The following is a 26,428-nucleotide window of genomic DNA, read 5'->3' as shown; positions in this document are numbered from 1 at the left end:
GGAGCCTCCCTCCATGCCAGCATGGATTGCGGAGCGGCCCGGAGAAGAAAAGAAGAAGAGAAGAAGAGAAGAAAAGAAGAAGAGAAGAGCGGGAGCCTCCCCCCCATGCCATGGGTGCGGAGCGGCCCGAGGAGAAGAAGATAGAAGACGCCGCGGAGGAGATGCTGGACGAGAACGCCGGAGGAAGAACCAGAAGAGCCAGAAGATGAAGGAAGATAGAAGGAAGATAGAAGAAAGAAGAAGCATTTAAATTAAGGAATTGTCAAAAACTGTCTCTTGTCATTTTTAACATTTTTGACACTTTTTTCGTGAAATGGTAGGGGTACTTATGTACCCCCTTACCATTTCACACAGGGGGGGGCCGGGATCTGGGGGTCACCTTGTTAAAGGGGGCTTCCAGATTCCGATAAGCCCTCCGCCCGCAGACCCCCACAACCACCGGCCAGGGTTGTGGGGATGAGGCCCTTGTCCTCATCAACATGGGGACAAGGTGTTTTGGGGGGCTACCCCAAAGCACCCTACCAATGTTGAGGGCATGTGGCCTGTTACGGTTCAGGAGGGAGGGGGGGCCGCACTCTCGTCCCCCCCTCTTTTCCTGCGGCCTGCCAGGTTGCGTGCTCGGATAAGGGTCTGGTATGGATTTTTGGGGGGACCCCACGCCGTTTTTTTTTTTTTTTTTGGCGCGGGGTTCCCCTTAAAATCCATACCAGACCCTTCAGGTCTGGTATGGAATTTAGGGGGAACCCCACGTCATTTTTTTTTTTTAATTTTGGCCGGGGTTCCCCTTAATATCCATACCAGACCTGAAGGGCCTGGTATGGAATTTAGGGGGACTCCCACGTCATTTTTTTTTTTTAATTTTGGTTCGGGGTTCCCCTTTGGGGAATTCCCATGTCGTTTTTATCAATGAACTTCTATGTGTATTGTCTGCAATGCAATAGCCGCGAGTAGTTTTAAATGAGTTTTTTCCTTCAAAATGTGATTTTGCTGTCAGACTGTTCTAAACACAGGAAACATGCGCCCCTTTACAGGCACACTATAGACACCCCCCAGGTACGAAATTTAAAGGGATATTACACTTTTATTGATTGACTTTAAGCATTATTAAAATCACTGCTCCTGAAAAAACGGCCGTTTTTAAAACTTTTTTTTGCATTGATCCATGTCCCCTGGGGCAGGACCCAGGTCCCCAAACACTTTTTATGACAATAACTTGCATATTAGCCTTTAAAATTAGCACTTTTGATTTCTCCCATAGACTTTTAAAGGGTGTTCCGCGGCATTCGAATTTGCCGCGAACACCCCAAATTGTTCGCTGTTCGGTGAACTTGCGAACAGCCAATGTTCGAGTCGAACATGAGTTCGACTCGAACTCGAAGCTCATCCCTAGTCATGGATAACTGGTAAGCAGGCTTACTTACTCTCACTGGGTGTGGAACGAGATTCTCTCTGGTGTGGAGGAATATCACCCTATCTTCACTTATAGCCCTTTTATCTGCACAGAGCACAGGTGTTGGCTACTACAGTATATCCATTCTTCAATATATGGACTTGTGATATTGGACTTTTATTAGTTCTATCACTGCTTGATTTTCTGTTATTATTTTATGCTACTGTTCTAGCGCTGCATTTTTTATTTTACTATTATCTGTGGAGTCTGTATTCTGACTTTAGATGCTGGCAGCTGAACTTCCATACCTCTTTGTTTTAGCGCAGTGCGCAGCGTTAGCCTTGGCTTGTCTCCAAACTGCAGCCCGAGGGCCAGATGTGGCCCTTTGCTAGCCTTTATGCGGCCCTTGGGGCACAATTCCTTCCACTGACACCAACAATGGGGCACTATATCCTCCTCCGATACCAATGATGGAATACTATTCCTCCTACTAATAGGGGGAATACTCCTCCTATGGTCCACCAACCCTGAGGCCATATTTATTCTCACTGATGCTAGGCCCATGACATTTTCTGCCCCTGCTGGCCACAACCCGGCCCTCCTAAAGTCTAAATGACAATAAAGTGTTCCTTTGAAAAGTTTGGAGACCTCTGCCCTAGGCGAAACCTCATTTTGCTGCCCCTGGCTCTGCCCCTGACTCCACCCCCTTTGCCCTGCCCATGTATTCGGTGGAGGTTGCAGGGGTGGAGTATTTTGTGGCACCTCTCCACGTATTTCTTCAGCCGTGGTCTCCACCTGCGTCTCTGGACCTGGCCTGAAGAAAAATAGTGGCAATACAGCACCCTTTTACAATACAGTGCCATCTTTACATCCCATACCTCTATCCATTCAAGTCCCCCAATTTACATCACAGCTCCCCTCCTTACATCACAGACCTTCCCCCTTTACATCAGTGTCCTCAGCCCCCCTTCCCTGCATTCCCCTTTCTTTGCACCTCAGTCCCCTGCACAGCCCCCCCTCCTTGTATCCCAGTTTCCTCCACACAGATCCCCTCCTTGTATACCTGTCTCCTCCACACAAACAACCTCCTCCTTGTATACCTGTCTCCTACACACAGCCCCCCTCCTTGTATACCAGTCTCCTCCACACATCCCCCCTCCTTGTATACCAGTCTCCTCCACACAGCCCCCCTTCTTGTATCCCAGTCTCCTCCACACAGCCCCCCTTCTTGTATCCCAGTCTCCTCCACACAGCCCCCCCTTCTTGTATCCCAGTCTCCTCCACACAGCCCCCCCCTTCATGTATCCCAGTCTCCTCCACACAGCCCCCCCTTCTTGTATCCCAGTCTCCTCCACACAGCCCCCCCTACTTGTATCCCAGTCTCCTCCACACAGCCCCCCTTCTTGTATCCCAGTCTCCTCCACACAGCCCCCCTTCTTGTATCCCAGTCTCCCCTTCTTGTATCCCAGTCTCCTCCACAAAGCCTTCCTCCTTGTATACCATTCTCCTCCACACAGCCCCCCTTCTTGTATACCAGTCTCCTCCACACAGCCCCCCCTTCTTGTATACCAGTCTCCTCCACACAGCCCCCCCCTTCTTGTATACCAGTCTCCTCCACACAGCCCCCCCTTTTTGTATACCAGTCTCCTCCACACAGCCCCCCCTTCTTGTATACAAGTCTCCTCCACACATCCCCCCCTTCTTGTATACCAGTCTCCTCCACACAGCCCCCCTCCTTGTATCCCAGTCACCTCCACATCCCCCCCCTCCTTGTATACCAGTCTCCTCCACACAGCCCCCCTCCTTGTATCCCAGTCTCCTCCACACAGCCCCCCCTTCTTGTATCCCAGTCTCCTACACACAGCCCCCCCTTCTTGTATACCAGTCTCCTCCACACAGCCCCCTTCATGTATCCCAGTCTCCTCCACACAGCCCCCCCCTTCTTGTATCAAAGTCTCCTCCACACAGCCCCCCCTTTATGTATCCCAGTCTCCTCCACACAGCCCCCCCTTCTTGTATACCAGTCTCCTCCACACAGCCCCAGCCCCCCTCCTTGTATACCAGTCTCCTCCACACAGCCCCCCCTTCTTGTATCCCAGTCTCCTCCACACAGCCCCCCCTTTATGTATCCCAGTCTCCTCCACATAGCCCCCCCTTCTTGTATACCAGTCTCCTCCACACAGCCCCCCCTTCTTGTATACCAGTCTCCTCCACAAAGCCCCCCCTTCTTGTATCCCAGTCTCCTCCACACAGCCCCCCCTTCTTGTATCCCAGTCTCCTCCACACAGTCCACCCTTCTTGTATCCCAGTCTCCTCCACACAGCCCCCCCTCCTTGTATACCAGTCTCCTCCACACAGCCCCCCTTCTTGAATCCCAGTCTCCTCCACACAGCCTCCCTCCTTGTATACCAGTCTCCTCCACACAGCCCCCCTCCTTGTATCCCAGTCTCCTCCACACAGCCCCCCTCCTTGTATCCCAGTCTCCTCCACACAGCCCCCCTCCTTGTATCCCAGTCTCCTCCACATAGCCCCCCCCTCCTTGTATACCAGTCTTCTCCACACAGATCCCCTCCTTGTATCCCAGTCTCCTCCACACAGCCCCCCCTCCCCCTCCTTGTATCCCAGTCTCCTCCACACAGCCCCCCTCCTTGTATCCCAGTCTCCTCCACACAGCCCCCCCCCTCCTTGTATACCAGTCTCCTCTGCACAGATCCCCTCCTTGTATACCTGTCTCCTCCACACAGCCCCCCTCCTTGTATACCAATCTCCTCCACACAGCCTCCCTCCTTGTATACCAGTCTCCTCCACACAGTCCCCCTCCTTGTATCCCAGTCTCCTCCACACAGCCTCCCCTTCTTGTATCCCAGTCTCCTCCACACAGCCCCCCTTCTTGTATCCCAGTCTCCTCCACACAGCCCCCCTCCTTGTATCCCAGTCTCCTCCACACAGCCCCCCTCCTTGTATCCCACTCTGCCTGGGGCTCCTGCACACCAGCTATTCCATCACTTGGTGTTGCATGGCATGCAGCTTGGGTAAGTGTCCTTTGGTCTAGACCCACACATAACACGATTGGTTTTTGCACTTTTTTGTCTGTACACATTCGTTTTTTACACTTTACTTCACTACTAGGTTTGTTTTTCTCAGATCATTTCCACATTTAGGTCAGCCCACTTCATACACATTACACCATTCACACTTCACATCCCATCCTTTTCCTCCATTATTCACACATGCTGACACATTGGGCTTACAATTCTACACCACTATTACTTTTTCATCATCTTTTTCATCATTCCCTTTACACATACCTTGCTCGTTTTTACACATCCCCATCATCTCACCTCACACACATTTTAACTCTTGCTTTCAGATGTTTTGATTTGCTCATACTTCCAAGCCAGCACCTACATTCATGGGGACCACCTTAGGCACCATACCAACAACCCAAGCCGCCCATGTACAGTTACGCCGCCTCAGCTCCCGTGATGTGGTCTGTGCTTCCGGTTCACCGTGTCTCGCTCGCCCCTTATCGCTCCCACTGCCGGGGCTGGTGAGTGTCTTTGGCTAATCTTTTTTAAATAACATTCTTTACTCTTATACATAATGTGGTTTCACCATAACCATTTAATCTACAGGAACCTGTCGCATCTGCTCCTGACGAGTGGAGATAATTCCACGAAACGCGTAGAGCTATTGGATGCTGCAGAGACACACACTACGCTTTGACGATGTCATAACATGAACACAACATTTGTAGATTCCTTTTATGTGATTATTAACACAGGTGCCGGGCATGCTGCGTTTAGCATTTTAAGGCCAGATTGCTGTCATATACTATTCATTAACCTCATGAATTTATCTTTATTTATGTTTATATTTATATACCTTGTATCACTGTGTCTATACCTTGTGCTTTTATGTATATATGAAATTACCATATTTATCTTGTTATGAATAAAATTGTATATTTATATCATCACCTCTGCAGTTCAGCCGCTTCATTTAAAGTCCCATTTCCCTCTCCATTAGACCTCCTTGTATACCAGTCTCCTCCACACAGCCCCCCTTCTTGTACCCCAGTCTCCTCCACACAGCCCCCCCTTCTTGTATCCCAGTCTACTCCACACAGCCCCCCCTTCTTGTATCCCAGTCTCCTCCACACAGCCTCCCCTTCTTGTATCCCAGTCTCCTCCACACAGCCCCCCTCCTTGTATCCCAGTCTCCTCCACACAGCCCCCCTCCTTGTATCCCAGTCTCCTCCACACAGCCTCCCCTTCTTGTATCCCAGTCTCCTCCACACAGCCCCCCTTCTTGTATCCCAGTCTCCTCCACACAGCCCCCCTCCTTGTATCCCAGTCTCCTCCACACAGCCCCCCTCCTTGTATCCCAGTCTCCTCCACACAGCCCCCCTCCTTGTATCCCAGTCTCCTCCACACAGCCCCCCCTCCTTGTATACCAGTCTCCTCCACACAGCCCCCCTCCTTGTATACCAGTCTTCTCCACACAGCCCCCCTCCTTGTATCCCAGTCTCCTCCACACAGCCCCCCTCCTTGTATCCCAGTCTCCTCCACACAGCCCCCCTCCTTGTATCCCAGTCTCCTCCACACAGCCCCCCTCCTTGTATCCCAGTCTCCTCCACACAGCCCCCCTCCTTGTATCCCAGTCTCCTCCACACAGCCCCCCTCCTTGTATCCCAGTCTCCTCCACACAGCCCCCCTCCTTGTATCCCAGTCTCCTCCACACAGCCCCCCTCCTTGTATCCCAGTCTCCTCCACACAGCCCCCCTCCTTGTATCCCAGTCTCCTCCACACAGCCCCCCCTCCTTGTATACCAGTCTCCTCCACACAGCCCCCCCCTCCTTGTATACCAGTCTTCTCCACACAGATCCCCTCCTTGTATACCAGTCTCCTCTGCACAGCCCCCCTCCTTGTATCCCAGTCTCCTCCACACAGCCTCCCCTTCTTGTATCCCAGTCTCCTCCACACAGCCCCCTTTCTTGTATCCCAGTCTCCTCCACACAGCCCCCCTCCTTGTATCCCAGTCTCCTCCACACAGCCCCCCTCCTTGTATCCCAGTCTCCTCCACACAGCCCCCCTCCTTGTATCCCAGTCTCCTCCACACAGCCCCCCCCCTCCTTGTATCCCAGTCTCCTCCACACAGCCCCCCCCCTCCTTGTATACCAATCTCCTCCACACAGATCCCCTCCTTGCATACCAATCTCCTCCACACAGCCCCTCCTCCTTGTATACCAGTCTCCTCCACACAGCCCCCCTCCTTGTATACCAATCTCCACCACACAGCCCCCCTCCTTGTATACCAATCTCCTCCAAACAGCCCCCCCTCCTTGTATACCAGTCTCCTCCACACAGATCCCCTCCTTGTATACCAGTCTCCTCCACACAGATCCCCTCCTTGTAGCCCAGTCTCCTTCACACAGCCCCCCCCTCCTTGTATACCAGTCTTCTCCACACAGATCCCCTCCTTGTATACCAGTCTCCTCCACACAGCCCCCCTCCTTGTATACCAATCTCCTCCACACAGCCCCCCTCCTTGTATACCAATCTCCTCCACATAGCCCCCCTCCTTGTATACCAGTCTCCTCCACACAGCCCCCCCTCCTTGTATACCAGTCTCCTTCACACAGCCCCCCCCCTCCTTGTATACCAGTCTTCTCCACACAGATCCCCTCCTTGTATACCAGTCTCCTCCACACAGATCCCCTCCTTGTATACCAGTCTCCTCCACACAGCCCCCCTTCTTGTATACCAATCTCCTCCACACAGCCCCCCTCCTTGTATACCAATCTCCTCCACACAGCCCCCCTCCTTGTATACCAATCTCCTCCACACAGCCCCCTCCTTGTATACCAATCTCCTCCACACAGCCCCCCTCCTTGTATACCAATCTCCACCACACAGCCCCCCTCCTTGTATACCAATCTCCTCCACACAGCCCCTCCTCCTTGTATCCCAGTCTCCTCCACACAGATCCCCCCTTGTATACCAATCTCCTCCACACAGCCCCCCTCCTTGTATACCAATCTCCTCCACACAGCCCCCCCTCCTTGTATCCCAGTCTCCTCCACGCAGCCCCCCCTCCTTGTATCCCAGTCTCCTCCACACAGATCCCCTCCTTGTATACCTGTCTCCTCCACACAGCCCCCCCTTCTTGTATACCAGTCTCCTCCACACAGATCCCCTCCTTGTATACCAGTCTCCTCCACACAGCCCCCCTCCTTGTATACCAGTCTCCTCCACACAGCCCCCCTCCTTGTATCCCAGTCTCCTCCACACAGCCCCCCTCCTTGTATCCCAGTCTCCTCCACACAACCCCCCCTCCTTGTATACCAGTCTCCTCCACACAGCCCCCCTTCTTGTATACCAGTCTCCTCCACACAGCCCCACTTCTTGTATACCAGTCTCCTCCACACAGCCCCCCCTTCTTGTATACCAGTCTCCTCCACACAGCCCCCCTTCTTGTATACCAGTCTCCTCCACACAGCCCCCCCTCCTTGTATCCCAGTCTCTTCCACACAGCCCCCCTTCTTGAATACCAGTCTCCTCCACACAGATCCCCTCCTTGTATACCAGTCTCCTCCACACAGCCCCCCTTCTTGTATACCAGTCTCCTCCACACAGCCCCCCCTCCTTGTATACCAGTCTCCTCCACACAGCCCCCCTTCTTGTATACCAGTCTCCTCCACACAGCCCCCCCTCCTTGTATCCCAGTCTCCTCCACACAGCAACCCTTCTTGTATACCAGTCTCCTCCACACAGATCCCCTCCTTGTATACCAGTCTCCTCCACACAGCCCCCCTCCTTGTATACCAGTCTCCTCCACACAGCCCCCCTCCTTGTATACCAGTCTCCTCCACACAGCCCCCCTCCTTGTATCCCAGTCTCCTCCATACAGATCCCCTCCTTGTATACCAGTCTCCTCCACACAGCCCCCCTCCTTGTATCCCAGTCTCCTCCATACAGATCCCCTCCTTGTATACCAGTCTCCTCCACACAGCCCCCCTTCTTGTATACCAGTCTCCTCCACACAGCCCCCCCTCCTTGTATACCAGTCTCCTCCACACAGCCCCCCTTCTTGTATACCAGTCTCCTCCACACAGCCCCCCTCCTTGTATCCCAGTCTCCTCCACACAGCCCCCCTTCTTGTATACCAGTCTCCTCCACACAGATCCCCTCCTTGTATACCAGTCTCCTCCACACAGATCCCCTCCTTGTATACCAGTCTCCTCCACACAGCCCCCCTCCTTGTATACCAGTCTCCTCCACACAGCCCCCCTCCTTGTATCCCAGTCTCCTCCATACAGATCCCCTCCTTGTATACCAGTCTCCTCCACACAGCCCCCCTCCTTGTATCCCAGTCTCCTCCATACAGATCCCCTCCTTGTATACCAGTCTCCTCCACAGCCACCTTCTTTCCTTGCAACAAAGTCATGTCACTGCCCCCTCTCTTACCTGCAGGTAGAAGACAGAGGATGCGGCATGCTGGATCAGAGGACAGGAGTTTTCCAACTTTCAATTTAACAGACAGATAATTGGTTGCTAGGACCACCCCTAGCAACCAATCACAGGCGATTTAACTTGAAAAGTTGGACAACTCTCTGCTTGAATGTTTTGTCTTCTACCTTCTGGATAAAAGCAGCGGCGGGGGGGAAGGAGGAGTCACACGGGAGATAAGAAGACACCTAGGCAGGCTGTTTTCACCTGCACTCCCCCCGCCCACTCCCTCCCTCCCTCCCTCCAGCAGCAGTACTCTGCAGTGCAGACAGCACTGGAACTAGCAGCGCAGGGAGTTCAGTCTGCACTCAATGCCACACCGTGCGGCCGTGCCCCTGGCCCAACTTCCTCAGAGAAAAAATAGCTGGTGGCCGCCGGCCGTTTTGCATGTAAATTGTGACAGCCTGGGGGGAAATTTCCATCCTGCCCCCCGGCCCAGCCCGCCCCTGAGTAGAGGGAATGAGATGAGTGGCAGTGCTGGTGGGGAGTTGCGAGGAGTAGCAGTGCTGGCGGGGGGGGGTGGGATGAGTGGCAGCGCTGGCGGAGAGTTCTGATCAGCCAACTTAGGTGCTCTTGATCAAGGTCATCTGCTGATCTGAGAACTGTAGTGGGGCCTTTTAATGGCAACTAATCACAGGTAGTGATATTCACTGTGTCTCCAGATTCACTGTGTCTCCGACTTTGTGGTGTCTCGTAGCAGTGACACCTATGCCAAAATCAGGAGATAGGGTCTCCTCCAGCCCCAAAAAGAGAGTGGTGTGGGCTTCAGGAACAGCCCAGGATTCAGTGACCCCTGGCAAATCATCATTCGACCCCCAAGGGGGTCCCGACTCCCAGGTTGAGAACCACTGTAATATTTTCTACCAGTACATGCTTAGTGTGACCAGGAGGTACTTGGTATTTTCTACCAGTTCATGCTTGGTGTGACCAGACGGTGCTTGGTATGTTCTACCAAGACATGCCTGATGTGACCAGGAGGTACTTGCTATGTTCTACCAGGACATGCTTGGTGTGACCAGGAGGTACTTGCTATGGTCTACCAGGACGTACTTGGTATGTTCTACCAGGACGTGCTTGGTGGGACCAGGAGGTACTTGCTATGGTCTACCAGGACGTACTTGGTATGTTTTACCAGGACGTGCTTGGTGTGACCAGGAGGTATTTGATATGTTCTACCAGGATGTGCTTGGTGTGACCAGGAGATACTTAGTATGTTCTACCAGTACGTAATGGGTGTGACCAGGATGTAGCTGGTATTGTGAAATAAAGTGTGTCCCATAGTGATAGGACTTGTCTCCTTCTTTGTATTTTTATCCTGATCGAGTTTTGTGTTCTCAGAGAAAGTTGAGGAATCAGCAGGCAGTGGGGGCTGTAGGTGGTCTGCGGCTGGACATCCACTCTCTTAGAGAACTACAGCGCAGGGGTTCCCGGCTACTGATGACTCCCCGAAATACGGCTATACCCTGGGGGATGATGGGAAATATGGTAAGTTCAGTCTTACATCTCCAGCCCGGTTAGTATACAATTGTAGGGGGAGGGTTGTGTACCATATGGTCAGGATGCTGGCTCTTGGTATGGTCAGAGTGTATCTAAGAAGCACTAATTCTGAGATACTGATATTGGGTTATTGATACTGAGGTACTGATACCGGGATATTGATATTTGACTTGATACATCTAGAGAGTGACTGGGGTTCTCTGTCTGCAGTGTTTAGTCCCTGCCCGGCCACCATCCTGATGCTGTACAAGGACCAGTCATTACACAGTGCGGTCAGCAGAGGTCAGCGCTGTGGGGTCATCCTTGACCGGACCTGTTACTATGCTGAGCAGTGGGGACAGAGGTCAGATCTGGGGTACTTTGTGCATGAAGGTGAGAAGGTAAGAGATTCCCTACAACAGGTAACATGGATCAATCCTTTCTATATTACATGGAGAGCTAATACCAAGAGATAGCGGAGGGCGCCAATCAATCCCCAGCAACACCCCCTCCCCCAAGGGCAAATGACTTCTCCCCCCAGGGAAACTATAGCTTACAGTAAAGAAGCCATTTCTGTACTGATCACCTCTCCACCATTTATATAGCACTTTCAGTAAAGAAATTATCCCTTTGCTGATCACCACTCCTCCATACACAGCTCTTACAGTAGAGAATCCCTCCTTGTACTGATAACCTCTCCTCTATAAGATAGCTGTGTACAGACCTTGAGAAATCCTTCTACTGACCATGCACCTTTTCTGTGCTCCACACAGGACATCCTGTTTCCGGTGGAGTACCTACACCAGGCTGAAGGTTATGTCCTACACGAGGTGATGGCCACGGAACACCTGAGGGTTGGAGATCGTGTGGTGCTGTTCCTGGATGAGGTATCTGGGATAACACGTAGTGGTGGGAGCTAGAAAACTGCAAGCCTGTTCATTGAAGGGAGAAGATCTCTGAGGTAAATTGCCCAACCCCTAGTAGGATGGACACTAAGGGAAAAGTTGCTCCTCCCCCAGTTATCATTGCCCGAGGGGGACAGACACTGGAAATCCTCATCTACCAAGTGTCTCTTCCACTTCTTCCCAGTTGGAGTGGACTCTTCCCTGGTTAGTGGTGGGATTGGGGGACTCTTTCTCCTCACTGGTTAGTGGTGGGATTGGGGGACTCTTTCTCCTCACTGGTTAGTGGTGGGATTGGTAGACTCTTTCTTCTCACTGGTTAGTGGTGGGATTGGTGGACATCTCCTCCCTGGTTAGTGGTAGGATTGGTGGATTCAATTTCCTTCCTAGTTAGTGATAGGATTAGTGGACATCTACTCCCTGGTTAGTGGTGGGATTGGTGGACATCTACTCCCTGGTTAGTGGTGGGATTGGTGGACATCTACTCCCTGGTTAGTGGTGGGATTGGTGGACTCTTTCTCCTCCCTGGTTAGTGGTTGGATTGGTGGACATCTCCTCCCTGGTTAGTGGTAGGATTGGTGGACATCTACTCCCTGGTTAGGGGTAGGATTGGTGGACATCTACTCCCTGGTTAGTGGTGGGATTGGTGGACTCTTTCTCCTCCCTAGTTAATGGTGGGCTCTCTTTCCTGGCTGGTAATAGGAGTTCCACATTTGTTTTTTTGCACCTGTTTACATGGAACCCCCAAAACAAAAACAAAAAACAGCAAACTATTGAATCTTCTGTAAAGCCCCTCCCATGAGGTCTCAGGGAATAACGCGTCTCTGTTGTGTTCTCAGAAAGCCCCTCCCAGGAGATCTCTGGGAATGTCCCCTTTCTGGGTGTTTTTATACTGACAGATTATTTGTTCCTTTTTGTGCATTCTCTCACGCAGTTTGTATATTTTAGGGGGCGGTGAGCGGTCAGCAGCTGCAGAAAGTTGAGAAAAAGTTCAAAACTGATTGGACAGAATCAGAGATCCCACTCACAGATGCCAAAATTATCCCGGGTCTTCGCAGTGTGGAGGAGGTATGTCATTTATATCACAAAGCCTTGAATGGGTGTAATCCATCCAGAGTCCGGGGAGGGAACTCACAAGTTCTTTTACTATCGAGAGTCAGAGCAACAACCCCTCCACCTCCAGAATGGTGACTCCTCCCCCTTCTCCAAAGCACTGACTCCTCCCCCTTCAGAGCAGTGACTCCTTCTCTTCCAGAGCAATGACTCCTCACCCTCTCTTTATAGCAGTGACTCCTCCCCCTACCTACTCTGTTCAGGCTCTGTAGGAAGTTTTCAGTCAGAGAGTGACAGTCTAAAAGGAAGCAGCTTCTGCTGTGCACCGTCTGTAGATAACCCACAGTGCTCTGGGAATTCCGTGTTAGAAGTACGTCTGTTAAATGTTTATTTGTGAAGCTTCTTTCTTGTGAGAGAAATTCAAAATTCATATTTTTTGCTATATTTTAATTGGACCAAAAACTTCCAATGGGTTTGGGGGGGTAGTGCTCTATCCTCCACCATCTAGTCTGGGAACCCTTTCCTTTCCTGTTTGTGATGTATCAATACCTCAGCCACCAATCAGATACAAACCTCATTTAAATCTCTGAATCTGATTGGTGGTATATTAGGAGAGTGAAAGGATTTATGAAGAAGGCCACCTACACCACATGTCAGCTTCCCTCTGGAATCTGTCTGCAGGGATTGCACAAAACTTAGTGTTTTTCCACTTTTGCAGCCAAAAAGAACTACATTTCCCATGAAACATTGGGCATGTAGTGATGTTGGTGGGTGGGAAGAGACAGCGCTGTCCGTATGGCGTAGCTGTCAGTCAGTGCCTGTGGATGGTCACCACCGGATGCTGGGCAGATTGTAACCACCCACTCAAGGAAGTCCGACATAATTGGGAGACATTTACCATAGGGAGTTATTGGCAGGAGCCGTTTGCTGCACATGGGAGCGTCCCTCGGTCACATGGAGAGAGATGTTGGGGGATAAGAAGGAGGAGAGTTTTTGTGATGGTAAGGCTGTACCTTGTACATAGAAGTGTTTGGTTTCTGGATGGAGTTCCGTTTTAACAGACAGACCGGTGGGTGGACTGTATAGCATACCATTGGTGGTTGTGGCCTGGCATTCCTCTACCCCTGGTCTCCTCATTCCTCCCCTCCCCAGGTGTACCCAGATCCGGTACATGTGGTCTCAGTGGGAGTTCCCATTCAGGAGATGCTGAGTCCGGCCTCCAGAGCTCCTCAACAGACGTCGGTGGAACTTTGCTGTGTTGTGGAAAATGTTATATTAATGTGTTGTCATAAGAGTCTCCCAGTGTCTGATCAACCACAGCCCGCTCTAATAGCTGACTGGGGCAGACCAACCCTGGTTGAGATCCGTTTGGTAGTGAAAAGCTCTTTGGGGATGTAGAGAAATGTTTGTGTGGTGGGGACATTTCCGCCAGCTAAGGGCCCCTGTGCGATACACAGAACGATCGTCTGGTGGGGATGTGTTCGCTCTGCAAAGACATTGTCGGTTTAACGAGTGTGCTCTCATGTTGCCCCTGTGTGCCTGATCAACACATTTGTGGCCCAATGAGTGTACACCTGCCGATAATCTCTCGTCCACAAAGACAGTAGAATAATCCAGGTATACATTGTTCTCTGGAACAATGTATAATAAGGATTTCTATCAACGGAAATACGGGAGTCTTTTGGGTTCTGGTTGGAGACAGGGTTAATGTTTGAAAGCCATGTGGCTTCTAAAAACATACATGCACCCTGTCTCTGCTCAGACACACCCATAAGACTCCTGTAGTCATTGTTCAATGGTTGTTTTGTATTCTGTTGTTAAATCCTTATATGGTCATTTACATCCTGTGAGGTCATACCCTGTGAAGGAAACGATTGGCTGTTGGGGCCAGGGTTTCCTGTTTGTGATTGCTTTTGTGGTCTTTTGAATAAAGGAGGGAGACAGAGCTGAAAAGCCAGTCTTGCTGAGATGAGAATGTAAGAACCATGTGTTTTGTCTTGTTGGGTGGTTGGGGCACACACCAGAGGATGGATACGATCAAAAGGTGAGATGCATTGCATTTATTTCATTAGACGAAATTGCTATTATGTTTAGAAACAGGAGATTTGGCTGTGTGCTTTGCGTACAACCAAATTTCGATAACAGCATGGCGAGCCAGGTAGGAGTGAACAGAACCTCCTTCAGAATCGGATCATTAAGATGTGCTGGGGAGGGTCTGCTTCGCAAAAAGAACACATTTTTCGTCTTTTGAAATAATGCTGGAAGTTTGATCGTATGTCTGGTGTGTGCCTGTGTGTGTGTGTCTGTGTGTGTCTGTGTGTGTGTGATTTGTATTTCGAATCTTTGTGTAAGGAGACTGTGCCTGTGTGTGTGTGTGTGATGCTGTGTAATAATGCAGATGTTTGAAATAGAAATGTATGAATTGATATTATTTGCAGCCTGCAATGTGTGTGTGGAGTAGTTTTGTAAGTAGCTGAACCTGTTTGTAAAGATGAGTTTAGTGAAGGGGCAGGCATTGTTGTTTTTGTATTGAAAGGGTCTACGCCCTGGGGGAAGGGAACTCTAATGTTCTGAATAGACATTGCAAGCATTCACTGTCTGTATCTTTCAATGTGAAAGCTGTGAACGGAGTTTGAGGGTATGTTTCAGCCGTGTAATTGTGGGTTATGTGGCTTGGTTGTTTCGTTGGATAGCTCCTAAGTTGTGCTTTTTGTAACTTTTAAATGTTTGTCTAAGCGTTCATTTAGTATCTCAAATGTGTAATTTTGTGGGGAGAAATTTTTGGTTTTGGTAGGAAAATGGTTTTTGTCTGCTACATCCTTTTGTTCTCTTGTTGTTGTTGTCTACCATGTGACTACGGTTGGCCATTTTCTTTTCCTTTGTGTGTGAACTTTAAAATGTTTATCCATCTTGGTCAGTTTTGGCGGGAAAATGTGCCATTTTGTTGTGGTCTGGCCTTTGTTGTGGTCACCATGTGCATCGGCGGCCATTTTGAAGACCTGTGAGCTCCCCCTGGAGCTGCTTCATTTGTGTGTGCAAAGCCATGTGCTTTAAGCTACAATCTGGCTTTTAGGCACCTTTTTGTGAATTCTATTTTTGTACTGTTTACATACTTTTCAAGGAAACTATTGCGTTTTCTGTATTGAATATTGGTTTTAAGTTGAAATGCCTGTCGCATATCCAAGTGCCCATGCATTGTTAGGACATCACAATAGGAGCTGTTTACACCCTGTGGGGGTCTCAGGTTTCTAGGTAATAACATGGGGGGAGTTCTAACTCTGAGTCAAATATTGTGTTGTATTTGCGACAAGAGTGTATTGTTTAGACGTTTTATGTAACTTTGTGTCTTGTCATTTGTTAATGTCGGCCATTTTTCTGTAGTCCTGGTTTCATCCACCATTTTGCCGTGGACCGATTTTCAATTGCTGCAACTGCCTTTTTGTTTCTGCTGATTTTAGTATTGAGCGAAATATCTCTGGTTTTGTACTGAATTCCATTTCCAGTAGAATCATTAAAGGAGTTTATGTTTCTAGTGAAGATTTCTAATGTCTTGATAGACAAAATATGAAGCTATTTGAGGCTTCCCCTCCCCCTCCCTCTTCCTACTCAGGTGTGCAACAGGAAGTTGGTGGGAGGGGCTTGAGGTCTTTTGACTTGTGTTTGGAAGGACGAAATCATTTTTATTTTTAAATTATATTAAGGTTTATACTGAAATACAGTTTTGGGTAGAGAGCAAACAGGAGGCATCCAAGTTATTGTTGTAATATCTGGGTACAAACAGAAGCCATAAGTTTGTTTTTGTTTTGAATAGTGGAGGATTTCATGGTGTTTTTGTAGTTGTCGGACGAACACGTTTAGAGGGCTGTATATCGTGAGACTGGTCGGGCCGTGTATAATAGTCGGAATTCCAGTTCGTGATTGTATTAGCATAAACGTGAGGAGTAGTACGCTAACAGCCCCGCTCAGGCCGTGTAGAATAATCGGAATGCGGGGGTCGATTATGGTGATAAAGGCGCAAACCATAATCGCTCCGAAAATAAAGCGCAGGGTTCTCTGGACGCAGAGTTCGCCAAAAAAAGCGATTTGAATCGTCATGGGCAATAGGTCGTCCATGCACCCCAGTCAGACAGCTACATAATACATGAAATCTGAGTTCTGAGGAAAAGGCCATTAAACCCCAGAAAGATTGACATAGGTGGTCCAAGGATACTATTTTGGGTATCCCTCTGGAGTTGATGTAGCGCGACTGTGGCTTCATAAATCTGTAATGTTGAGTGAGTTGATGGATGCGTAGTATACATTTGTGTGATTAAAAATACACAGGCCTGTTTCTGAACTTTGTGTGGCTGGTCCATGCAAAGATTTTGAAATGCTCTTGTGCCTTTCAAATTGTATTCTTTTTCTATCGCTAAAAGAGTGAAGGCAGCATTCCATCTGGTCATTTTTAGTTTTTATTTTTTCGTTTTTGGGAACTATGAAATATCTCCCCCACATTTGTATCTAAATGTTTTTCTTTGTCTCATTGTTTGTATGTGGTAACAAGATGTTTGAACCTCCCGTGACAGCCTTCTTGCGTGTCGCGGCTGTTGTATTTAAGGAAAAAAAAAACAAAAAAAAAAACGTGAAAGTAAGATTTACAGAGGGTTTAGTTATTATCGGTTTTGTGGAATGTCAGTGACAATTTACCAATGTACACGAATGTTGTATTGTTTATCATTTTTTGAAGGATAGAGTAATAACTTTTGTTTATAAGTATCTTTTCAGGTCCAGTTTCTGGAAGTGTGTGTACAGGTGTATAAGAAGGTAAAAGTATCATAGGCTATTTCACTGTTTTATTCTGCACCATTCTAAACCCTGCATGTCTTCCTCCAGTTTGTAATGAGGAGGGAAGAAAAGGGGGGATGAGAGTGGTGAGAATAACACATTTTCAAACCAATAATACTAACCGCTCTAATTCTAACCAAGTTTGTGCCAAGACTGTCTTTCTTTGATAGAATTTGAATCTGCAAGCAGCAGTCTGGTGAAGTAGGCTCCCATCCCAGATGCTAAGAACCTTTTTGTCACTGGTTCCAGGTATTACACCCCGGATGGTAAGCCACACACAGATTATGCAGTGACCACAGTCCCGATGTCTGGGTTATTGTCATATGAGGTTTGTTTTAAGGTCAACCAAAAACAGAATTGTACTTTCCTCATTAGCTGTCACCTACATTCTCAGCTGATGGGGTGGGTGCAATCACTGTAAAATGAACTTCAAAAGGTCCACCACAGGGTTCACAAGTCCATCCTGGACCCTGACACAATAACCAGTTTACATTCTTTCCAACTAGGTGACTGGGTCATTGTAAAGAAGCTTGAGGGATGAGACCACGCCAGCCACTGCAAGAAGCTGATCAACCACAAAAGAGTAGAGGAGTATCTTCGTTCATTTATATTTTTTTGTTTAATAAATTTTGGCAAGGGTAACAATGAAAAGCATCCCAACTGGCTAAGAAAGAGAACAGGACACATTGTCGGGTCTACTAGTGTCCCAGCGGTACATGCTACGTGATGTTCATATTGGTGTGAGGAGTTTTGACAGACTAGTAAAATCCAAACAGACACCTGTCAAAAGAACTTAACAGAACATTCATAGAGGGTAAAATTAATTATAATTTTAACAATAGCTCTGGTTCTTGCCAGCTTTGGTATCGGGATAACTAGGTAGCCCACAAGTGTGCTACAACTGAAGTTTGGTATTAATGAGGATCTACAGCTTATAAGGTAATTTCCCGTAAGGCAAGAGGTTCATGTGTGCTGGTGAAACTTGTCCCAGCATCTTATGTCGCGGCCGATTGTGAGGATCTGATGGCGCGAGAGAAGGTAAGAATGGCAGGGACAGCTGGAAGGGAATTGCTTGTACACGGTGGGGGCTTGAGCTTATGAAACGATTGAACAATTTCTCATCCATTGAGGATGGGATGTTTCATGTAACTGTTGAAGCTACAAGGAAGTTCCCACATTCCAAGGGTTTCTGGGAATTCATAAGTAAAGATTGTTATATCTGGATCGGGGATAGTAGTGACAAAGTTCAGGCCCATATGGATAAGGTTTAGATCCCTACAAGGCAAAGCCAGAGCTATAGCTAGTGAAGGTTGGAATCCTTTTTAAGGGTTTGGGAATCGTTGGAGATTTAATTTTTATCTTGCAGCGGATCATAGTGAAGGAAGTAGGGGTATATATACTGATGTTGTTTTTGTTTCTATTCCTTCTATATGCCATGATGAGGTGCTCCTGTTGCCTAATTGGACGCGTGACCAGAGCCTGAGCAGATGACCACATCTTCCCTGATGAGATGCCCGAAGCCCGACCCACGTACAAGACACAGAGGATCCCAGACCGACCGGCGACTACTACAGCTCACCACGTCATCTCCAACAGAGTCTACATGTCAAGCCGTGTTTTACTTTTTATGGACTAAGAAGAAGATCGGGATTCATCGAGGGACACATGGGATCATATGACAAGAGGAGGGACTGTTTTGGAAAATTTTATATTAATGTGTTGTCATAAGAGTCTCCCAGTGTCTGATCAACCACAGCCCGCTCTAATAGCTGACTGGGGCAGACCAACCCTGGTTGAGATCCGTTTGGTAGTGAAAAGCTCTTTGGGGATGTAGAGAAATGTTTGTGTGGTGGGGACATTTCCGCCAGCTAAGGGCCCCTGTGCGATGCACAGAACGATCATCTGGTGGGGATGTGTTCGCTCTGCAAAGACATTGTCGGTTTAACGAGTGTGCTCTCATGTTGCCCCTGTGTGCCTGATCAACACATTTGTGGCCCAATGAGTGTACACCTGCCGATAATCTCTCGTCCACAAAGACAGTAGAATAATCCAGGTATACATTGTTCTCTGGAACAATGTATAATAAGGATTTCTATCAACGGAAATACGGGAGTCTTTTGGGTTCTGGTTGGAGACAGGGTTAATGTTTGAAAGCCATGTGGCTTCTAAAAACATACATGCACCCTGTCTCTGCTCAGACACACCCATAAGACTCCTGTAGTCATTGTTCATTGGTTGTTTTGTATTCTGTTGTTAAATCCTTATATGGTCATTTACATCCTGTGAGGTCATACCCTGTGAAGGAAACGATTGGCTGTTGGGGCCAGGGTTTCCTGTTTGTGATTGCTTTTGTGGTCTTTTGAATAAAGGAGGGAGACAGAGCTGAAAAGCCAGTCTTGCTGAGATGAGAATGTAAGAACCATGTGTTTTGTCTTGTTGGGTGGTTGGGGCACACACCAGAGGATGGATACGATCAAAAGGTGAGATGCATTGCATTTATTTCATTAGACGAAATTGCTATTATGTTTAGAAACAGGAGATTTGGCTGTGTGCTTTGCGTACAACCAAATTTCGATAACAGCTGCGGCACGTAAGAGACAAGTTTTTCCCAACTAATGTGTGTCCCGTTTGGTGTCTCCTTCCTGAAATTCTCCTGGATCACTTTCCCTCTCCTGGTTCCTCCTGGGTTCTCATGATTACCCCTGCCCGAACACCTTCTGGACTCTCTACCCCCGGATTCCTCCTGAGATTCTCCTGGATCCCCCTTTAATTCTTTAATTTAAGATTCCCCCCCCCCCCCCCCGACACTTTCCAATTTCTCCTGAGATTCTCTTGGATTCCCCAATATTCCCCACCACTTCCTGATTCCTCCTGAGTTCTCCTGGATCCACCCCTCCTGCCAATTCTTTTCAAACTTTTCTGGATTCCCTTTCTCTATCCTGATTCTTCCTGATATTTCCATGGATTACCCCTCAATTTCTCAAGATTCTCCTGGATTCTTCCACCTCCCCTTCCAGTCACCATTCTCCCCCATGTCTCTCTCCTGAAATTCTGCTGGATTACGTTTAGTTCCTTCTATGATTCTCCTGGAATCCTCAACTTCACTGCCATGCTTTCCAATTCCTATTGATTTTTCCAAAGGTTTCCTGGATCCACCCCCCTTTGTGATTCCTCCTGAGGATTCCCTCCCTCTATCCTGATTTTTCCTGAGATTTTCAAGGATCCCCTTGAATTCTCTGGGATTATCCTGGATTTCCCCCTACCCCAAGATTCCTCCTTAGATTTCCTGCCACCAGTCTCCCCCACCCATTTCCTCTAATACTTAATTTTCTCCTGTGTTCTATTCACCCATTGATTCCTCTTAGGGTTCTCCAAGACCCAACCCCTCACACCTTTTCCTTTTCCTAGGTTTACCACCACTTCCTCCTGAGATTCTCTGGGATCCCCTTCCTGATCCTTTTGAGATTCTTCTGTATCCCCTAGCCACCCCCTCCCGATTTCTCCTGAGGTTTCCTGGATTCCCTAAATGCTCATGAACCCCCCTCCGCAATTCTTCTTGAGATTCTCCTCTGTCCTCCAGAAAGATTTTTCCTCAGGTTCCCTGTGTCCCCCCTCCTGATTCCTTCTGAGATTCTTCAGTATTCCCTACCCCAGAGCCACTCTCCAACCCCCCTGATTTCTCCAGAGGTTGCCTCAATTCTATTGATACCCTCCCCGGATTCTTCTGTAACACCCCCAGACATGTTCCACCTCAGGTTTCCTGGGTTCCCCAAATACTTATGACCCCCCTAACTTTTCCTGAGATTCTTCAGTATCCCCTATTCTACAGCCACCCCCAACCCCTTCAATTCCTCCTGAGGTTTCCTGGATTCCCCTAATTTTCATGATTATCCCTCTGGGATTCCCCTGTTCACCCCCTAGACAGGTTCCTCCTCAGGTTTCCTGGGCCCCAAATACCTTCTGTGATTAATCTGTATTCCCTTCCCGATTCCTAGCCTCCCCATCCCCGATTCCTCCTGAGATTCTCCTGGATCCCCTACCCTACAGCCACCCACAACCCCCCACCCCCCAATTCCCCCTGAGGTTTCCTGGATTACCCTAATTCTCATTGCACCCACCCCCCAATTCCTCTGATTCCTCCAGTTCTCATGAACCACCCCAAAACTCCTCAAGATATTTCCTGGATTTTCTCTGATTCCTCTTGAGACACCCGAACCTCTGGATTCCTCTAAAAAATTCTTGGACCCTCCAACTCTGGATTCATACTGAGATTCTCCTGGATCCCCGATTACTCCTGAAATTTTCTGTTTATATGCAGACACCTTCAGAAGACGGGAGCCATTGAAGATTTGGTGATCAAAATCTGGATTTTGCAAAAGCATTTGACACAGTTCCCCATAAACGTTTACTGTACAAAATAAGGTGCGTTGGCATGGACCATAGGGTGAGTACATGGATTGAAAACTGGCTACAGGGGCGTGTTCAGAGGGTGGTGATAAATGGGGAGTACTCAGAATGGTCAGGGGTGGGTAGTGGGGTCCCCCAGGGTTCTGTGCTGGGACCAATCCTATTTAATTTGTTCATAAACGACCTGGAGGATGGGATAAACAGTTCCATCTCTGTATTTGCAGACGATACTAAGCTAAGCAGGGCAATAACTTCTCCGCAGGATGTGGAAATCTTGCAAAAAGACCTGAACAAATTAATGGGGTGGGCGACTACATGGCAAATGAGGTTCAATGTAGAAAAATGTAAAATAATGCATTTGGGTGGCAAAAATATGAATACAATCTATACACTGGGGGGAGAACCTCTGGGGGAATCTAGGATGGAAAAGGACTTGGGGGTCCTAGTGGATGATAGGCTCAGCAATGGCATGCAATGCCAAGCTGCTGCTAATAAAGCAAACAGAATATTGGCATGCATTAAAAGGGGGATCAACTGCAGAGATAAAACAATAATTCTCCCGCTCTACAAGACTCTGGTCCGGCCGCACCTGGAGTATGCTGTCCAGTTCTGGGCACCAGTCCTCAGGAGGGACGTACTGGAAATGGAGCGAGTACAAAGAAGGGCAACAAAGCTAATAAAGGGTCTGGAGGATCTTAGTTATGAGGAAAGGTTGCGAGCACTGAACTTATTCTCTCTGGAGAAGAGACGCTTGAGAGGGGATATGATTTCAATTTACAAATACTGTACTGGTGACCCCACAATAGGGATAAAACTTTTTCGCAGAAGAGAGTTTAATAAGACTCGTGGCCACTCATTACAATTAGAAGAAAAGAGGTTTAACCTTAAACTACGTAGAGGGTTCTTTACTGTAAGAGCGGCAAGGATGTGGAATTCCCTTCCACAGGCGGTGGTCTCAGCGGGGAGCATTGATAGCTTCAAGAAACTATTAGATAATCACCTGAATGACCGCAATATACAGGGATATGTAATGTAATACTGACACATAATCACACACATAGGTTGGACTTGATGGACTTGTGTCTTTTTTCAACCTCACCTACTATGTAACTATGTAACTATATCTTCGAGAAACCTCTGCTGAGAGGGATTGTCCGCCTTATCGCTGTTACCGGAGAAGAAGCCAGAGAGGTCAGATATCTGAAACCATGCCCAGCACACATCCATCCAATCCTCTGCATGATACAATTTAATTATAATTATTTTAATTATTGATGATGATTAAGAATTAAAAATCTGTGAAATTTACTGTTAGTTTGATCCTGTACAATAAAATATAAGACCTCCCAGGGTCACCTTCATTCTCTGATCTTCTCCCTAGGCATGGGAGACGGGAAAGGTTCTACGCAGGGAAGTGGTTTCCCTTGTTGAGCGGATGTAGATGATAACCCCTTACCTGAACGACGCTCGGAGGTTGTCCAAGGAGGTCAGACTTGTGACGGATGTGAGTGAAGATCGGGTGTCAGGATTCACACCGGGGGGCATTAGGAAACGGGTGATGCTATATCCCACAGCAGGGGGGAGAAATGTGGTCACATGACTTAGACTAAAAAGAAGGGGTACCGATGGAAAAAAAAAACGATGGACACCAAAATAAAAATAAGAAGTTTCACATTGGTGGGGAGAAGTGTGATCGAGGAAGACAATCTATCACTGGAAGCTCCAACAAAGCCGCCATAACCGGGTCATTGTTCCTTTACATTGTAGAGTGTGGACAGCGCCTCTATGCCCCAGTGGCAGAGGAAGGAACTACAGGCATCTCTCAAGACTTTGCAACGATCAGCCAACACAGCTGTGCAGAATGCGATAGGGAGAAAGGTAAAGGAGGGGTGGGGCTATCTTACACATGGGGATAGGGACGGGGGATAATATATTTTTATACTGTGTGGCTGGATGACTTCACAGCTCTTCATTGGATGGAATAATCCCAGGTATAGGATCTCCTGGAATAGAGCGGAATTCAGTTCTGGGAGATCTCCTGCCACCAATCAGATTATAATGCTCCTTTTCCCCTCCCCCAGGCTGCAGAGAGCATCCCGAGTCTGCTGGAGAGGCATGGCCAGCGTCCCGTCATAGTGGACTGTTTGGAGGAGGAGTCTCTTCCGGTTAGATATCGCCATTTCCTCTCCTGATATAGAGAATCTCATCCTTCCTCCCTGGAACTCCCCCTCCCTGGAACTCCCCCTCCCTGGAACTCCTCCTCCCTCCGCTTTCCTGGAACTCCCCCTCTGCCTCCATGGAACTCTCCCTCTGCCTTCCTGGAACTCTCCCTCTGCCTTTCTGGAACTCTCCCTCCCTCCGCCTTCCTGGAACTCCCCATCTGCCTCCCTGGAACTCTCCCTCCTCCTCCCTGGAACTCCCCCTCCCTTTGCCTTCCTTGAACTTCCCCTCCCTTTGTCTCCCTGGAACTCTTCCTCTGTGCTCCTCAGGCACGCTCCTTATCCTCAGGCTGATTGTTGCTCCCATCCAGTCTCAGGAGATCCACCTGATGATAGACAGTGAGGAGAAAAAGCATGGAAGGACAATACAGTGTCAGTGAAAGGTGTGGGAGTGAAGTCATCAGAGGTTGGAGAAGACAATACGGAAGGTTCTCCAATTAGTAATGGTGGTATGTGGTGCCCCTGCAGGTCCTGATGAAGATGGTCTTCCTGCTGTGTGAGCGGTGCCCAGGCTCGGCTGTGATGCTGTTCAGCAGGCAGGGCTCCGGGAAGTTGTCGTGTGCATGTCAAGTGCCCAAGGTAAGGAGGGTTTTATTTCATGTCTGATCCATGTGTATTCAGGAATTCTGCTCATGTGATCTCTTCTCTCCTCCCCATCAGGGCCCCTCCCCTGGTATGTCTGCCCTGGATTGGGCGGTGGTGGTCTGCTCAGCGATGGGTGGTAAGGCTGGTGGTTCAGAGGGTTACGCCAATGGAAATGGAAGCTGTGAGAACCTGGACGGGGTTCTGGAGGTGGCACTGAAATTCGCACAGACAAAACTCAGGGACTCCGGACATGACACGTGTCAGGCGGGAGAGAACTGACCCCCCCCGCTGTCCAATTGGTGGAACTGCATGAAATCTGAGAGGTTGATGGTGGACATAGAGGTCATGTGACAGATGTGGACGTCACACAGGAGAACATACGTGTATATTAGGACACTGCAGATGGGGTTATAGGGTGGAGTCATGCCCCTGAACATGTCAGCTGGGTGTGGTGCCGCCATATTGGGGGCCCATTTCATATCCAGCCAATCAGTACACAAGGAGCCTCACACAGTGTCATCACATCTCACAGTGATTTTTGGTTGAACAAAGATGGAGGCTGGTCTTCCACTCTGGGCCCTCCAATGGATTTGCATTACTGCTGTTGGGTGTGACTTTCACATTATTAATGTGCTTTGCTGTTCCATATTTCTATGGCTGTATTTCCTATGCAGATACATATTTTCTTTATGTGTAACAAGGACAGTCAGTGGCATTGCTGAGGAATAGAGAAGATAAGAGGACCTGTCCATGGATGGAGTGCAAGAAGAGGGCCCAGGTCTGCACCTCTCCTGTCCACCAATGACTAGATCCCAGTGATCTGATAGGAACCCATCTAGGTAATATTGATCCAGCTGACACCATAGATGCCACTTTGTGACAGGTCCTCTTTCAGTGACCCATTAGCAGCAGGTGGAATCATTGGCTCTAGATGGGCCCCTGGCTGGTGTGCTGTATCTCTGCGGGGGCCCCAGCTGTTCTGATGACCCTTCCTTGTTACCATTGAAATCTCTGTCAAGGAAAACAAAATCTGTATTTATTTCTTCTTCTTTGAGGGGCCCAGGAATTCAGAGACTAATATCGGGTTATACTGCCGTCTACAGGAAGAATGGAACACTGGTAAACAAAAACTGTGGGCCCAGTAGAGCCTCTCCTACTCCCAGTATGCCTTAGTTTTGTGGGAGTGTCCAGGAGAAGGGTTGCCTTTTCTCTATGTATTTTTATAATAATAAAAGATGAATTTTGGGATAAAGTTTGGCCGTGTTCTGACATTGTGTACAGGTGGAAATCTCAGGAGGACCGTCATGGGGGAATAGAAAAGGGTCTTCACCAACCACAAGATTGGAGGAGCACAACTGTCCACAATGTCTTTGCATGATGGTGGATTAGCACTGGGAACACCTGAGCTCATTTGAGGGGGCAGCACATACTTTTGCCTCCACCTGAGGAGATCACACCTCACCCAATCTAATCCCCTCCACCTGAGGAGACCCCAGTTCACTTCACCCCACCCAATACCATTCCCTCCATCTGGGAAGACTACACCTCACCTAATATTGTTTCCTCAACCTGAGGAGACCTCCACCTCATCTAATGCTGTTCCCTCGACCTGAGGAGACCTCACCTCATCTAATTCCACCCCCTCCACCTGAGGAGACCCCCACCTCACCCAATACCATCCCCTCCACCTGAGGACCCTACCTCACCTAATATCGTTCCCTCGACCTGAGCAGACCACCACCTCATCTAATGCCATCCCCTTCGCCTGAGGAGACCCCACCTCACCGGATACCATCCTCCCTGCCCGTGAAGACCCCACCTCACCCAATATCATCCCCTTCACCTGAGGAGACCCCACCTCACCAAATACCATCCCCTCCACCTGATGAGACCCCACCTCACCCGATACCGTCCTCCCTGCACAAGGAGACCTTTCCTCGCCTGATACCGTCCCCTCCACCTGAGAAGACCCCACCTCACCCAATATCATCCCCTTCACCTGAGGAGACCCCACTTCACCAAATACCATCCCCTCAACATGAGGAGACCCCACCTCACCAA

The 26,428-nt window shown here is 48.8% G+C and overlaps 1 pseudogene; it reads left to right on the top strand.

Annotated features, from left to right (window-relative positions):
• Positions 1-24,646, top strand: part of LOC141134394 (alanine--tRNA ligase, mitochondrial-like) — a 31,655-nt pseudogene extending 7,009 nt beyond the window's left edge.
• The last annotated feature ends 1,782 nt before the right edge of the window (positions 24,647-26,428 follow it).

Source organism: Aquarana catesbeiana, linkage group LG03 (genome assembly GCF_042186555.1).
Source record: "Aquarana catesbeiana isolate 2022-GZ linkage group LG03, ASM4218655v1, whole genome shotgun sequence".
Lineage (NCBI taxonomy): Eukaryota > Metazoa > Chordata > Amphibia > Anura > Ranidae > Aquarana > Aquarana catesbeiana.
The sequence above is the reverse complement of the archived record's forward strand: the minus strand, read 5'-3'. Positions and strand labels throughout refer to the sequence as shown.